We start from the raw sequence: 13,947 nt of genomic DNA, 5'->3' as shown, positions 1-13,947 counted from the left end.
CACATTATGCTAATTTCACTGGCTGCAAGTGAAGCAGGGAGGCAGCTGCGAGCTCAGCTAGCAGCCAGAAAGGCCACTTCTCCACGTGTCTCCAGACTTCTCAATGAACTCTTTGAATTTGGACTTTTTTATTTTTTCTTTTGTCGGACTTTGCAGCCTCTGGCCTGTTTCCACCACGTGAACTTTGGCATGACTTTGAAGCAACACAAACACAGATATTTCGGGAGTGTGTTTGTGGGATTACTATTTTGCTCTCCTGGCTTGGTGTCAGATAGCAGGCCACAGAACCAGGCCTCTACAGACACACATACATGAAGCACTGAGGAACTGCATCAGGAACTGTTTAGGCTGAGCTGGGATCATTATAAACCCAGCCAGGGGTTAGCACCTCTAGTTAGCAGGGTGTGCCTGTAGCTTAGCTAAGCCTTGCTCTAGCTGAGACCAGGTAGCTTCAAATTAGATCAGATCTATAAAATATAACTGAAAAATGCAAAAATTAAAAAGAGGCAGTCGAATAAATAAAAACCTAAACAGCAGTAGCGTATTATTACTACATTAGAATCTGTATTAAAATCTAATCTGAGCGCACTGTTATGAGCTCATTACTGGCTGATAGAAAATGTACTTCTACCCATAAAGCCTGATGTTTGTATGTTTAGTGGCCAATTCAGACTGTCTCTGTAAGTTTAAATAAAGTTTTTATTTGGAGGTTTATTCTAATCTGTGCATACTGAGTGTCCAGGAGATGCTAGAAAGTCAACATGTGTTGTTCATATTTCATTACCTCTCCTGCTTCTGCACAGCAAAAGTAAAGCAAAGGAGGCCATGTTGGATGGTGCTGACATGAAATATGCACATATTGGTAATAATGCAACAGACTGTAGATAAAATGTGCAGCTCTCGTGAGGCCTGAAAAGCTCCACTTCTAATCCTTTTAAAGAAAAAAAAATACAAGAGGGTCTGTGTCCCTGCTTGTGTTCTGACTCCTGCGCACTGGGGAGGAAGACAGGAGCAACGTTTGAAGAGAGAGCTTTAAAAAAAACAAGGCAGAGTGACAAGAAAAGGAGGAAAGAGACGCAGAGAGGAGAGAGCAACATGGAAATGAAAATATGAAGGTGTCTCACAGTGTTTTCATACCCCACCACACACACACACACACACACACACACACACTCTCTCTCTCTCTCTCTGGCTGTGTGTGTGTGTCTCTGTAGCTCTCTCTCCCACTTCCCTCTATTTTTATTATTCAGGACGCTACCCCTGTCGTTTATGGCTACGTAAGATTTATGAGTTCTCTCGCACCCAGCAGCGTGTGTGTGCGTGTTTGTGTGTGTGTGCGTAAACAGCCCAACTTTAAAACAGATAGCATTCGCTGTGGGCTGCTGAAATGAGAGGATGAGCTCCGTGTAGGTGGAAGGTGGGAGTCTGAAATGTGTCCGTCTGCAACTTTTCCTTCAACCCGCTCTTTGTACGGACTGAGGGATCTGCTCACTGCTGCTGAAAAACCTCATTACTCATTAACCAAACCGCTAATCAGCTATTTTTTTTGTCTTTTTTGTTCTTTTCTCTTTTTTTCCACTGTGGGAAGAGCCGTGAAATGTGGAGAAATAAGCAGTGCGGATTACATGTATGCATTGACTTGTAAAAGCACGCCGGTGCTTGTAAAGGATGGTAGTTTTTCTTTATTTTCCTTGGATGGAGACGCGCATCGACGGTCCGTGTTTCGGATTGAGTCACGGGTATTGGGTTTCACAACTGAAACTCTGTGCCTTGCAGCGCTATGGAAATCCTCCTTCTGTTTTTTCTTTCTTTCTTTTTTCTCCCCCCTCTGGGACTTCAGACATGTAGGAGTCTGAGGATGACTCTAAGGAATTTCCTCGGACTGGGGTTTTAAAATCAAATTTTACGCACAGATTTTACGCACGGGTTTACAGTGTGGACACACTACTGGTGTAAATGCCAGCAGACTGATGAAAGATGAAGAATGCTTAATTGTCATGTGTTTTTTTTCTTTTCTTTTTCTTTTGTTGTTGCTCTGACTGCTGCTACTGTGACCTACTTTATTCTGCTGTCAGTGCTCGTTTCGTTGCTGTATTATGCACATCCACTTATGTTATTACTAGCAGTGTTAGCATTGGTGTCATTACTGCAGCTACAACGGGCTGTTTTAATAACTGTCTGTCTCATGATGAACTGACCCTCATGTTTGCTGCTGCGGCTCTAACCCGCGGCCATCGCTCTGCCCCTCACACCTCTGGATTACATTATATTAGCACGCGTCATTACATTATATTGCATCACTCTCTCTCTCTTGCTCTCTCTCTCTCTTGCTCTCTCTCTCTCACACACACTCACACACACACACACACACACACGCACGCATTCAGGCCTACCAACATGCGTCTATTTTGAACAACAAACTCACCAACAGTCCTTCACAATTTGCACATTAACGTAAAATCTGCAGGTTGTGAAATTCTGCCACCAAGGCGTCATCGAAAGTAGACAGTTAATTGTAAATAATAAAATAATGCCATTAAAAATAATAATAATAATAAACTAGTTGCAAAATACAAAAATGTCAGTTTTTCCTTTAATTTATTTTTTGTTTTTTAATGACCATATATTTTTAAGTAACACGTGCAACTGCAGGATTTTAAATGTTCACACTCTCAGCAGCTTGTAGTTCTAATCTGGTGTCGATGGATCACACGCACAGACTCAGGGCCTCATATGCACACATGCATCAGGAGGAATAATGTGAAACCACGACTCACCGAAAGATTTCCTCCTTTTTCTTGATGTTTTAATGCACGCAAACGGCTTCCAGAAAGCTCCTAAGAACTGCAGGATAAACGGGGAGAAGAGAGGGAGAGACGGGGGGGAGGGAGGGGAGAGGGGGAAAAAACAGATAGGAAAGAAAGAGATGAGATATGCAATCAAAAGGTCTCGGTAAAATCCGATACAGAGCACAGACCTCTTGTAGTGGAATCGAACGGTTGGGACAGGGCCGACCGCTGACAGGTACCGCTGACCTTAAATTATTCCCGGAATAAAAGCAGAAAGAGCAGCGGGAAGGATGAAGGCTGGGTGGGATGTGATCCGAGAGGCTATTGATTCCGCTTATCATATTACACATCCTATTATATTTACCATGTTTCCATCCACTTAAAATAAAATACATAAAACGTGTAATCTGTGATCTGCCAGCACTTGGAACAGTCTGTGACATGTACCGGGGAGGAATGGCTCCTCCGTCCCGTCAGGAATGCACTTAAAAATGAGAGACAGAAAGAAACGAAAATGTTGGAAAATTATGCAAAAATAATTTAAAAGTAAATTTGTGGAAATTAGTTGTGTACGCACAAATAAAACAGCGAATTTCCTAAGATGTGAAAAATAGAAAAAACAAATAAACAAAGTGCTCAAAATAATAAATAGGTCGCTCACTTACACGGTAATTATCGTACAGAAATATCCTAATACATGCTGTGGCCGTTAGCACAGAAACTGGTGAATTAAAACACCAAATGCACACATTTAAAACAGCGAGTGGTCACAATGAACAACAAGCCCGGGGTGCGTCTAAATCCTGGATCCGGTTATTTTTAAATAGATGAGAAAACAATCAAAGCCTCGAGCAGAAACAAATTAAAACACCATAAACTAGTTCTGCTTATTACAGCTGGACACATCCGTCATGATCACAGAAAGAATAACTTCCTTAAAAGTCATAAATGGGAGTAAAAAAAAATAAAATCAAAAATGGAGAATGGCCCCAAAAAGGCGAGCAGCTGTTTGATCCACGCGTCCCATAAATACGCTCACTGAGAGGACGCGCTCCTCCCGGGCAGCACCAGGCCCAGCGCCCAGAGCAGGAGGGCGCATCCCGGCCACAGCCCCGCCGGCAGACACGCATCCATCCTGGGCTGCGTGCGGCGGGCAGCGCTGCGTAAAGCCGGCGGCTGTAATTGTATAATCGCGTCCACGACCACAGGATGAAAAGCGCTGTCCGTGTTGTTGCATACTGGCTGTTATTATTAAAGCGCTGCAATAAAATCTCTGGGCCGCTCTGCTTCTGTTTCTGCTCCTGACAGCTTCCCCCAAACACATAAATCAAAAGCAAAGGATCCCCCGACCTCCCCGTACCAGCCTGCACCACCACCACCACCACCTCTACTCCGACTACCACCAGCACCAGCACCACTGCTCCTACTACTATAAAGTTATTTATTGTTTCCATCCATGCACTCACGCACAGCTCTGGCTGCCGTCCATCCCCATCGCAGCACCCGGCACTCGGGCTTTTTCCTTCCCTGCTTTCTCCCCCCCTTCCAGCCCCGCGGCTTAGTCGGAAATTTGCAGCCACGAAGCAGGAGTGGACTAGTCTAAAGTTGCCCAGAAAGTGATGCAGGGGCCGACTAGCTTTAGCCAGCTAGCCTATAGGCCGAGACAAAGAGAGGAGGCCGCCTCCAGAGCCCCCAGAACAGCTGATGAGCCAAAATTTAGAGTGGAAGAGGAGGTTTGAGGGGAGAGAGGGAGAGAGAGAGGGGGGAATTTCACATGGACTCCAGATATAAAACAGTGCAGATGAGTGCTTTTCCCAGGTTGGAGGAAGCCAAAGTTAGTAGGGAAGGATGGAGCAGCAGCAGCAGCAGCAGATCTACTGGAGGTGTTCATGGGAGCAACAAAGGCTCTGCTGGTGCATAATTTAACAGAATGCATATTAAGCGAGTGAACAGCAGGTTCAGGCTCCAGGGAGAGCAATAGATGGAACTAAAAACTGACAGTTCACTCCTACAGAGCAGTTTTCTTTAGGTGTTATGTTCTCAGTCTTCTCAGGTCTTTGGTGGATCTACAGCTTTCTTCATTACAAGTTAAATAATGAAGCTACATCAGTGCAGATACTCTGAGAAGTAAAGCTGCATCAACAGAGGGTCTGTGCTCTTCATACATCCTTACAGCTGTTTTCCTTATGCAGAACTTATGAGAGGGTTAATGTGAGGCGGTGTCGGCGGGTCGGGCTTCACTGGAGCACCGGGACAGACGGACTGATGCTGCTGCAGCTTCATCTCAACGTCTGCAGATCTGAACAAACTTTATCGCTGCTCTCTGCTCTTATCTCTGCCTGGTCTGGTTGGTGCCGTCACCGGCCTGCCTCGGCCCACACACACACACACACACACACACACACACACACACACACACACACACACTCTCTCCATGTTTATCACAGACTGTGCCGGGTAGCAACAAAGAGCCGGGGTGTTTTCCGGTTGCCTCGATCTAAAACTTTTCCGCCGTGTCTTTCTTTGTCCTTTTATTCTTTGACCTCAGAAGCAACACAAACACTCCAGAAACACAAAGGCTGACTGCTGCACAGGTCCAGACCGTGCAGCGTTGCTATCAGCACCGTTACCTGGTGATACTAACACAGGGGCTGAAAGCTCACAGTGAAGCACTCAGACGGTGACATATTGCTGCACAGCTCTCCAGGACTGACCTCTGACCCGCAGCACCAGTGACTCACTCCTTTAATGATCAACCAACTGGTGAAGTGCAGCACAATTCAATTCTGGTGGAACATTCGATGCTTTAATCCTTAAACCTGTCGCGGTTTTACTTAGAAACTTAAATTTAATTGGATATTTAAGCCAGGAGGAGTGTTTCTGTGTCTGCTGCAGGTCTTTCTGAATGCGACCAGTGTTACAGTCTGACTTTGGGAGCAGCAGTTCTGGGCTCAGTTGAACAGAACAGGGTGGGTGGAGGCTTTAATAATACCGTTAAAACACCCTGGCCTCAGACAACCCGCCGGTCGAGCACATCCCCCTCCGTTCGGATCCAGTTTCCGGATTTGACGTCATGTTGCTGCAGCGTCAGTGGGCTCATGAACACTTGCATTCTTTTCCGGTGATCTTCATGGTTTGAGTTTCATTAAGTTTGGAGGATTTATCACGCTTCTCTTCCCAGAGCGCCGCGGTTTGCTCCGGCCTTAATAGGAAGAGTCCCATAAGAAGGCCTTTGAGTTCCTTCAGACGCAGACGTTTGTTTAGGATCATGTGGCATTTACACACTTAGGACAGTTTGTCTGTGGGAGTTTATTTACGCCTGATTGGTTTTCTTGTTGTACTTGTTGCTATGAGTACGAGTCTGGCTTCCAGAGACGATGGATGTTGTTTCACAGATCAGCGCTGACGTACCCAAACTCCACCTGCATTTAAACAGCTCCCACTCCACTTATGAGTGTTTTCTTAACAACAAATAGAAATAAATCCTTTTTATTTCCTTCACTGTTGTGAGTGGCTCCAGTTATTCTGACCTTTAGGGCCCACTGGAGCCGGCGCTGCCATCACCGTCGGCTTCCCCCAGCATAAGTCAACATCCTCACTCCCTGCACTGAAGCAGACATTTTCATCAAGTCCATTGGAAGAGTTCCTTGAAGTGTAATGAGGTCGAACGGCCATGCAGCATCACCACCAGCACAACAGACGCAGTCGCAGCAAATGGGCGAGCGACGACAAACCCGGCGCTGCCACACATTTCATCTCCTCCCTCCTGCTCCGGCTGGATGACACACTGGTTTCAACACCGAGGGCAGATATGCACCATAGAAAGAAACCGGAGAGAAAAGCCCTCCACGTGTTCGATGTGTTGCCCTCCGCAGCTCCCCGTGTCCTTTTAGCTCCCAGATTCAGCAGCACTGCCATAAAGCCGAAAGTTTAGATCAGTTTCAACAACTTCTAACAAGTTTTTGAAGACCGTCGACAGCTGTGGCTCGAGGACAACTGAGGAATTCGTGTCTTTTCATTCTTTAGTGTTGGTGTTTTATCAGCTCATGGGAGACGCTCAGAGCTGCTCGCTGAAGCCCATCGAGTTCAGTCTGAGCTCCATGTTTGTAAAGAGCGCCGTCTCTCAGCTCCACCCAACAGCTCCACATGTGTCGTAGGGTGGGAACGGAAGCGTAGCAGCAGAAATGCACTGTTATGATACACGTCCTCTTTTCATTTAGGCTCGATGTCTGGACAGATCTTCTAGTGTCTCCTCTGTTGCTCCTGGCTATGGAGCCATAAGTGGGACGCTTCACGCATCCTCTGCATAAAAGAGTTATTTGATTAATTTGTTCCCAATTATCGGACTCACAAAATGCAGAAAAATTCCAACTGAGCTCAGGCTTCACAACGAGGAGACCGGAGGAGGCCTGGAGGCTCAACATGTGTGCTTAGAATCACTTTTCAAACATGAGCCCAACTCCTGCTGCTTATTACGTCCACCAGCTGACCAAAGAAGCGACAACAGAGCATCACGATACGTTGCATGAGTTCCTCTACTGTCTGTATCGTCCCTGATCTGATCCTCGAAGCAGCAGCAGCCTCCTCCGTCGCTGCAGGCAGAGCTCGGACAGTCCCGCACCAGAAACCCATGCCATCAGCGCCTTCCTTTGACAGAGAGTTAATCTTTATCAGAGATGCTAATCTTTAACCTCAAACTCAAAGAAAAGCCCTGACGTCAGGAGAGAGGGGGACGGGTGGGTCTGGGGGTTCGTAGGGGATGTGGTGTGGGGGGTCAGATTGGCCTCTCTGCTCCCGGGCCATGAAAAGTGCCACGCTCACCAAGTCTGTCAGGCCGAGGGTGAACAGGGATGGATGTGGCTCTGTGTGTGTGTGTGTGTGTGTGTGTGTGTGTGTGTGTTCAGGCTGCTAGATCAGTCCGTTGGCTACATTTCCACGTATATTTATAATATTTAAAGTGAAGCTGATGAACTGGTGTCTGCATCAAAACAGGAACTAAACCAAACACTGACCTAAATCAGGCCTTCAGCATACTAACGGATTCCCTCCTACTGCGGCTCTGATGCGTCCACGTGTCTCTGTTTGTGAGGAACAGCCTCGACACTGGGGATGGATGCTGGAATACTTATTGTAAATAAACACTGATTAAAAAAGGCTATTTTAAGGATATTTTTCTCTGGGACTTTGTGTCGTTCTACATTTTAATTTTAGCTCCAAACGTCCAGCCTCTAGCCGTGTGGGTTGTTAAGAAATCAGACAACATGTTGGTGGACGCCTCCTTCAAACAGAGACTAGTGTGTGTGATGGTGAAGCTTCCTGTGATTACTTATAAAGAAATGATTCAGTAAAATCCTCACCAGTCTGGTTTAAGCTGAGCTGCTGTACTGACGGTTATTATTTTGGGTGAAACTGTGGAGAAACATTTTTAGTGACTTGAAGGTCCAACCTGCTGCTGCGCTCGTCTCCGAGGAGTCGGCATGTGTCACCGTGTGTAAAAATACAGCAAAGCCTCCAGTTAAACACACGGTAATATCTCATGGCTGATGGTGGAGTTTATAGGCAATCTGGCCTCCGCGGAACGCCCTAAACGCTGGCACGAGAGGATGATCCAAAGCCTTGTTGCATCAGTGTTTAACTCGATTTAGCCCGGTTTATTTATTCACGCTGGATAAAACGGAGCTGCACGGAGACGTCCGCTGGCTTTGATGTGTTTCTACGGGTTGGAGCGTGATGGCTTCGGCTGGCCTCCTTCACCATGTTTTTTCAGGGTTTTGTCGCTGTGTGTCTAAGAGGCATGTTGAGTTTTGGGACGTGCGGCCACTGCGGCTGCCTGCTGGTCAAAAAAGACAATTTCCTGCCGTGGAGTGTGTGTCCATCCAGAGAGGAGAGCACTCAGTGATACGTGTCTGGAGTAATTGTGGTTTGGCAGTGCCTTAAAAATGGATTTTCCTAACTTGTTATTATATAGCTTTGAGGCCTCATTACGCTGAGTGTTGAACAACCTGTACCACTACAACAGGCCTGTATCCATTTCCTAACAACATGCTGCTCTTATGACACACGGATCAGAAAAAGAAGCCAGTGATTGTAATATAATCAGGCCACTTGGCCCAGCAGCAGACAGGCCTGCTATTAAGCCTGTTAGAGCAGGAGAAAGCGGCTGTATGGATCCGGGCCAGACCTGTCAGCCTTTATACACTGCGACAGTGTTAGGCGTGCTTGCCCCCACTATTTTACTCTGATTGGTGTTTTGCCCATAGTTTGTCAGTGATGTATGAAAAAATCAATTAAATCACGGCTGTGTTGGAGTTGCTGTGGGTTTTTTATGACTTTAAAGTCTCTATACCCGGAAGTGAGCGAAAACCACCAAGGTCACGGTGCTGCCGGAGGAGCTGTCCGGTAGTTACTGGAGATGACACACAGTCCAGAGCAGACCGTTGTTTTTTAGTGTCGCCTTGTGACCCTCTCAGATGACACAACGGCTTCCTGCAGCTTGTTTTTACGTTTGTGGTTTGATTTTGTCTCTTCAGATTGTTTAACTGGAGAATTTTCAGTGTGTGGATATTGTAAAATTATCCAATATTTTAAAGTAATATTAATAATAATAATAATAATAATAGTGCAGTTGGTCTTTGATTGTCTTTGAACTCACCTTTGGAAGCACCTGCCTTAGGAGCTGAGTGAACATTCATGTTTGACCTATTTGTGCTAAATTTACAAAGAAGATTAGATTTTATAAACAGGATTTTTTTCATCATTCATCCAATCAGAAACAGCCTTATTTAATTTTCCTTTAAGTTTGGTAGCTCAGGGAAGATTAGGATCAAGAATGACATGTGTATATGATCAATCCACCGAACGGCACCAGGTCGAGTCACTTCAGTCACACAAAGGGCTTCAGTATTGTAGAGGAAACGTGGGACATTTAGAAACCTGTTAAATTTATATTTCAGTGTAAATCAGCTGCGCAAATACATCAGGAAACTGACTGCTGACGTCTAATTTGGAATGTAGGCCACATGTCAGATCTGGTGATTTATGTGACCACACACACACTTTAATGTGTTTTTGGTTTAAAGAAAATCACAGATTGATCAGGGAAGTTAAATTAAAGTTAACACTGTGGAGCTCAGGTTTCTTTCTGTTTGTTTGCAGCTTTTGCAGAATTATGTTTTTATTTTTAAGCACATGCCTGTAAATAATTATTCATTGCTGACGAGGAAAGCAGCCCTCATCCAGGATCCACCACCTCAGCTCTCCTTAAATCCTGTCCCGGGTCACAGACGTACACCTGATCTCAGGTAACACCTGGACTGACAGTAAACAGATAACAGGAGTCTCTCTGAGATCTTGTTCTTTCACAAGGAGGGACTTGAGAGGATTAAGAGCTGGTGGCTGGTTGGTAGAGCTATATTTAATGCACATATTTTGTATTTTTATTGAGATAAATTTCTCACCTCGGCCCAGAATAATCTGATTGCGCTGCTGTTTTGCTTATGGTGGTTTCATATCCTTCACATCTCCCATTAAGTGGACCTCATGCTACATCTGGCTTCTATAACAAGGACAAACTCAGCGCATTAGTCAGAATAAGGCTGGATCACAGTCATTATGGAATAAACTTCAGTTTGTAATAATCCTATAACTTGTAATTACACATCTATTTATAAGCGCTTTGCCTGTTTCAGTTTGGATCTGGTTAGAGGACAAATCTGTTTTTGCAGTGCCATTTGTCCGTTTGCTGTGTGTTGGGGGGCAGGGAAGGACATGACAATCTGTGGATAGCAGAGAGGAAAAGAAAGAGAGGGGGGCGGATTCTTGAGTAAGCAATCTTTTCACACTATCATAAATCACAGCGTGGCCAACATGCATCTTCTTTCTTTACACCTAGCCATCAGGTCCCCATTCTCTCTCTGTCACGCACACACATGCCACAACACCTCTCTGTCCAAAGCAGCTCTTCACGCTGCAGGTAAACTTCTTTTCAAATGAGGAGACAGAGACAGAGCGCGGGCTGAGACAGAGAGGCACAGAGCGTGGTGTGGCGCCCTTTTCGCCTCCGTGTCTGTTACCTATTCTGAGGCATCTGTCTTCAGCTGCCTTCACGCACACAGAGAGAGAAGAAAAAAAAAGTTTGGGGCTATCAACAGAGCTTGCACGCAGGCACACCCCGTGGATGCCTCTGTGAGTGTGAGAGAGACCACGGTCACACAACAGATAATTAATGACATGTCGAGCGGCGGAGCGCGTGGGATGGGGACGCGTCGGGAACACACACCTGGACACTGAGCGAGAAGCATCCCGACAGACCTTACCTGCTCTCTCTCGGCGTGTCTCTCCTGCTGGATCTCCTCCTGCTGTTCTTTTTTTTTTTTTTTTCGTCCCCTGGATGCAGTCTGTTTTGGACACGGACGGACACACCGGCTGCAGTTAAGATGAATCCCACTGTGGAAAATCTTGGATGTATTTTTCACTGATTGCCGGTGCGTAATTACGCGCGGTCTCTCCGAGAGTTTGGCTTTCTCCTGACGTGTGCTCGCGTCCAAAAGGGGCACTAAATCCCAATTAAACCCGGCGTTTAAACTGCACCGTTGCCTCTTATTACAGCGCCGGGGCAGCCATTAGAACTGCCTCAATAACACAACGTAAAGGAGACGCCAAGTGTTTTCATGCCCGGTTTGGGAGAAGACATAAATCTTGAGCGGCTCCGCTATAAATCTCCAACGATCAAAGCCTACATACGGCGCACGAGCTGACGGGGACTGCTCGGTCTGGGGCTCGCGGTGCTACTTTAGCCTAAAAAACACACCGTGTGCGCGCGCTCACCCCCCCTCCGCCTGTGCTGCAGAATTCCCCGTATAGCGGGCTGGTGCGTGCCTGGCCAGCACCGCGGCCAGGGATCGCGCTTTTTCTCTCCTGCAAAGCCTTATCTCGCTCTGTCCGCCAGCACCGGTGCTAACGGTGGGCCCTGCGCTGACCGAGAGTCCAGAATGAGGCGGCCACAGCTTTCCTGGACTGAGCGTGACGCTGTATTCCCTGGGCTCCCCTCCTCTGCCTCGACCGCTTTCTTTCCTCCTCTCGTCTCACAGTTCACCTAAAGCGAGAAGCTCAGTCCTCCTGTGCCCTTCAGGCTCCTCTTTTTCTCTCGCCTTGCCTCCTTGCTGACTATCTTCTGGCCTAACTCACCAGAACACACACTGTTCTGGTGCTAACTAGGCGTCACCTCGCTGACCTTTTAGGATCAACACATTTTAGGTCTAAAGCTCCAGAAGGCTCCTGAACTCCAGCATATAGTTTATATTCTAGGCTGATCTCTCCTTATGCGCATTTTGACTGCCTCACTGATCGGCCCGGTTCTTCCCTCCTCTGCACCGTTCCTCTTCGGTCTCCTCTCTCCTCCCGGACCTCTGGCTTGTAGGTTCCTTTCGGCTTTTCCTGACGCGTTATAGGCGGATTGACACCGTGAACTGTTCCTGAACCGGGCTGCAGAATGACAGCTCGACAGGCCGAGAGAACCTAGGGAGTCGGGGAGGGGGAAAGGGGGGTTCTGGTTCTTGTTCCTGTCCAATAGGGGAGTGTGGTTGAGGTGCGCCAGGGGGCTAGCGAGGTTCAGCTTGACCTGCCTGTCCGTCCTGCCTGCGCCAAGGCCAGATGTTGGTTATTACATGGCGTCAAACTGAGCGCGATCAGAGGAGAGGAAGAAGGGAGAAGGAGGTTGAGAAGAGGGGAAGAAGAGCAGAAAGTCTGCTGTGATTTGACCTGCGCGCTCACACGGGAACCGTTTCCGCCGCGTTTGGCTTGTTTACGCATTCGGTGGTCGAACGTTGATCCGATTTGGGCGAATTAGAGTCAGAACTGTGGGATGGTCGTTATTCAGAGAGAATGTGGTCTTTTAAAAAATGCACATTAATCTAAACAAAAACAAACTTTGAGCGGATTGTCATATTTTGGCAGCAGCGGATGGAACCGAACTGACCGGTTCTGTAATCAAATCACTGATGCTGGTGCGGAACCTCCCCACATGCTGACCAGGAACGTAACCAGCTGCTGTGTTTTCATGTCACAGTTAGGCCTATGCAAATAATCAGGAAGTATGAGGAGGATATGCTTTAGCTAAACGAGCCAAACGGTCCCGTCAGTGCGGCGCAGAGGTGATGAGCTCTGGGAGGTGTTCTGCTGGATTTTACACTTTATTTGTGATTTTTTTTTCTGTCCTTTTTGCTGCAAACATTTTTTTAGACGAAATTAATCTCACGCGGATGCACTTGGCTTTGATTTCCTCCTATCTCTCCCTCCGCGTGTGCATCTGTGTTATCTGCCCACGCGTATAGACATGCCCTCTACCACGCGCGCGCTCACACAATAAAAACTGAGGGAGATAAAGCGAGGAAGAAAGAGAGAGAGAGAGAGACACGTTCAATTACACGAAAGCAAAGCCGTTATTTTTAGTTTGTTCTCGCTGCGATAAAACAAAAAAAGAAGGAGCGCGGAGAAAGAAGGGAAGCGGGCTCGGCTCCGGTCTCCTCCTTTGTGGAGACGTTTCCTGCTCGGCTCTCTGCTCTTATCGCTGCCCTGCATGCTGCTGCTCCGGCCTGGTTGAATTTGGAGTGAGGAGGAGCAGCGAAGGAGGAAAGAGGGAAAAAAAAAAAAGAAAGACGCAGCTCCGGGGCTCTGGATACGGTTTCAGCCGCTCATTTTTCACGAGCTCTGAATCACTGCCCGCGCGCAGACGATTATAAATTAGCGCGAAGGCTTCTTATTGATTTATTTCCGAACTGGTAATCATCTCCGCGAGAGGAAGAGCCCGGGAAGTACCTGGCGCACGAGACTGGATCTACAGGCTGTGGGAGACACGGCAAGTTAGGCTGAACAACAATAATAATAATAATAATAATAATAACAATAATAATAATGATAATAATAATAATAATAGTAATAATAGTAATAGTGGGGCTGATTTACGCGCCTCCACGTGTTTTGTTAACATCACTTAAATCTTTCTCTCGTTAACGTCCAGCGGCTGCAGATTTATGAGGCCGCGCGCTCCTCTGATTTATGTCTGACTGTTTTCGAAGAATCCAGAGCTCCACGCGCTTCCACGCTGCTCCTAAATGTTCCCCTCTTTTTTTTTTTCATTATTATATTTTTATATATTTTA

At 46.7% G+C, this 13,947-nt stretch overlaps 1 protein-coding gene across 2 annotated transcripts in view; it reads right to left on the bottom strand.

Annotated features, from left to right (window-relative positions):
- hoxb3a (homeobox B3a) overlaps positions 1-13,947 on the bottom strand; it is a 37,940-nt gene that overhangs the window by 11,761 nt on the left and 12,232 nt on the right. Inside the window, exons 1-2 of one of the 2 annotated variants that reach the window (XM_008292955.1) lie at positions 11,105-11,427; positions 2,778-2,844 (exon numbers count right to left, since the gene is read on the bottom strand). The gene's annotated coding sequence lies outside the window, so the exon portion shown is untranslated. Of the gene's footprint in view, positions 1-2,777; positions 2,845-11,104; positions 11,428-13,947 lie in introns of those variants that run through there. The other variant, XM_008292954.1, reaches the window with a different exon arrangement.

This window comes from Stegastes partitus, unplaced genomic scaffold (genome assembly GCF_000690725.1).
Source record: "Stegastes partitus isolate 25-593 unplaced genomic scaffold, Stegastes_partitus-1.0.2 Scaffold847, whole genome shotgun sequence".
Classification (NCBI taxonomy): Eukaryota; Metazoa; Chordata; class Actinopteri; family Pomacentridae; genus Stegastes; species Stegastes partitus.
The sequence above is the reverse complement of the archived record's forward strand: the minus strand, read 5'-3'. Positions and strand labels throughout refer to the sequence as shown.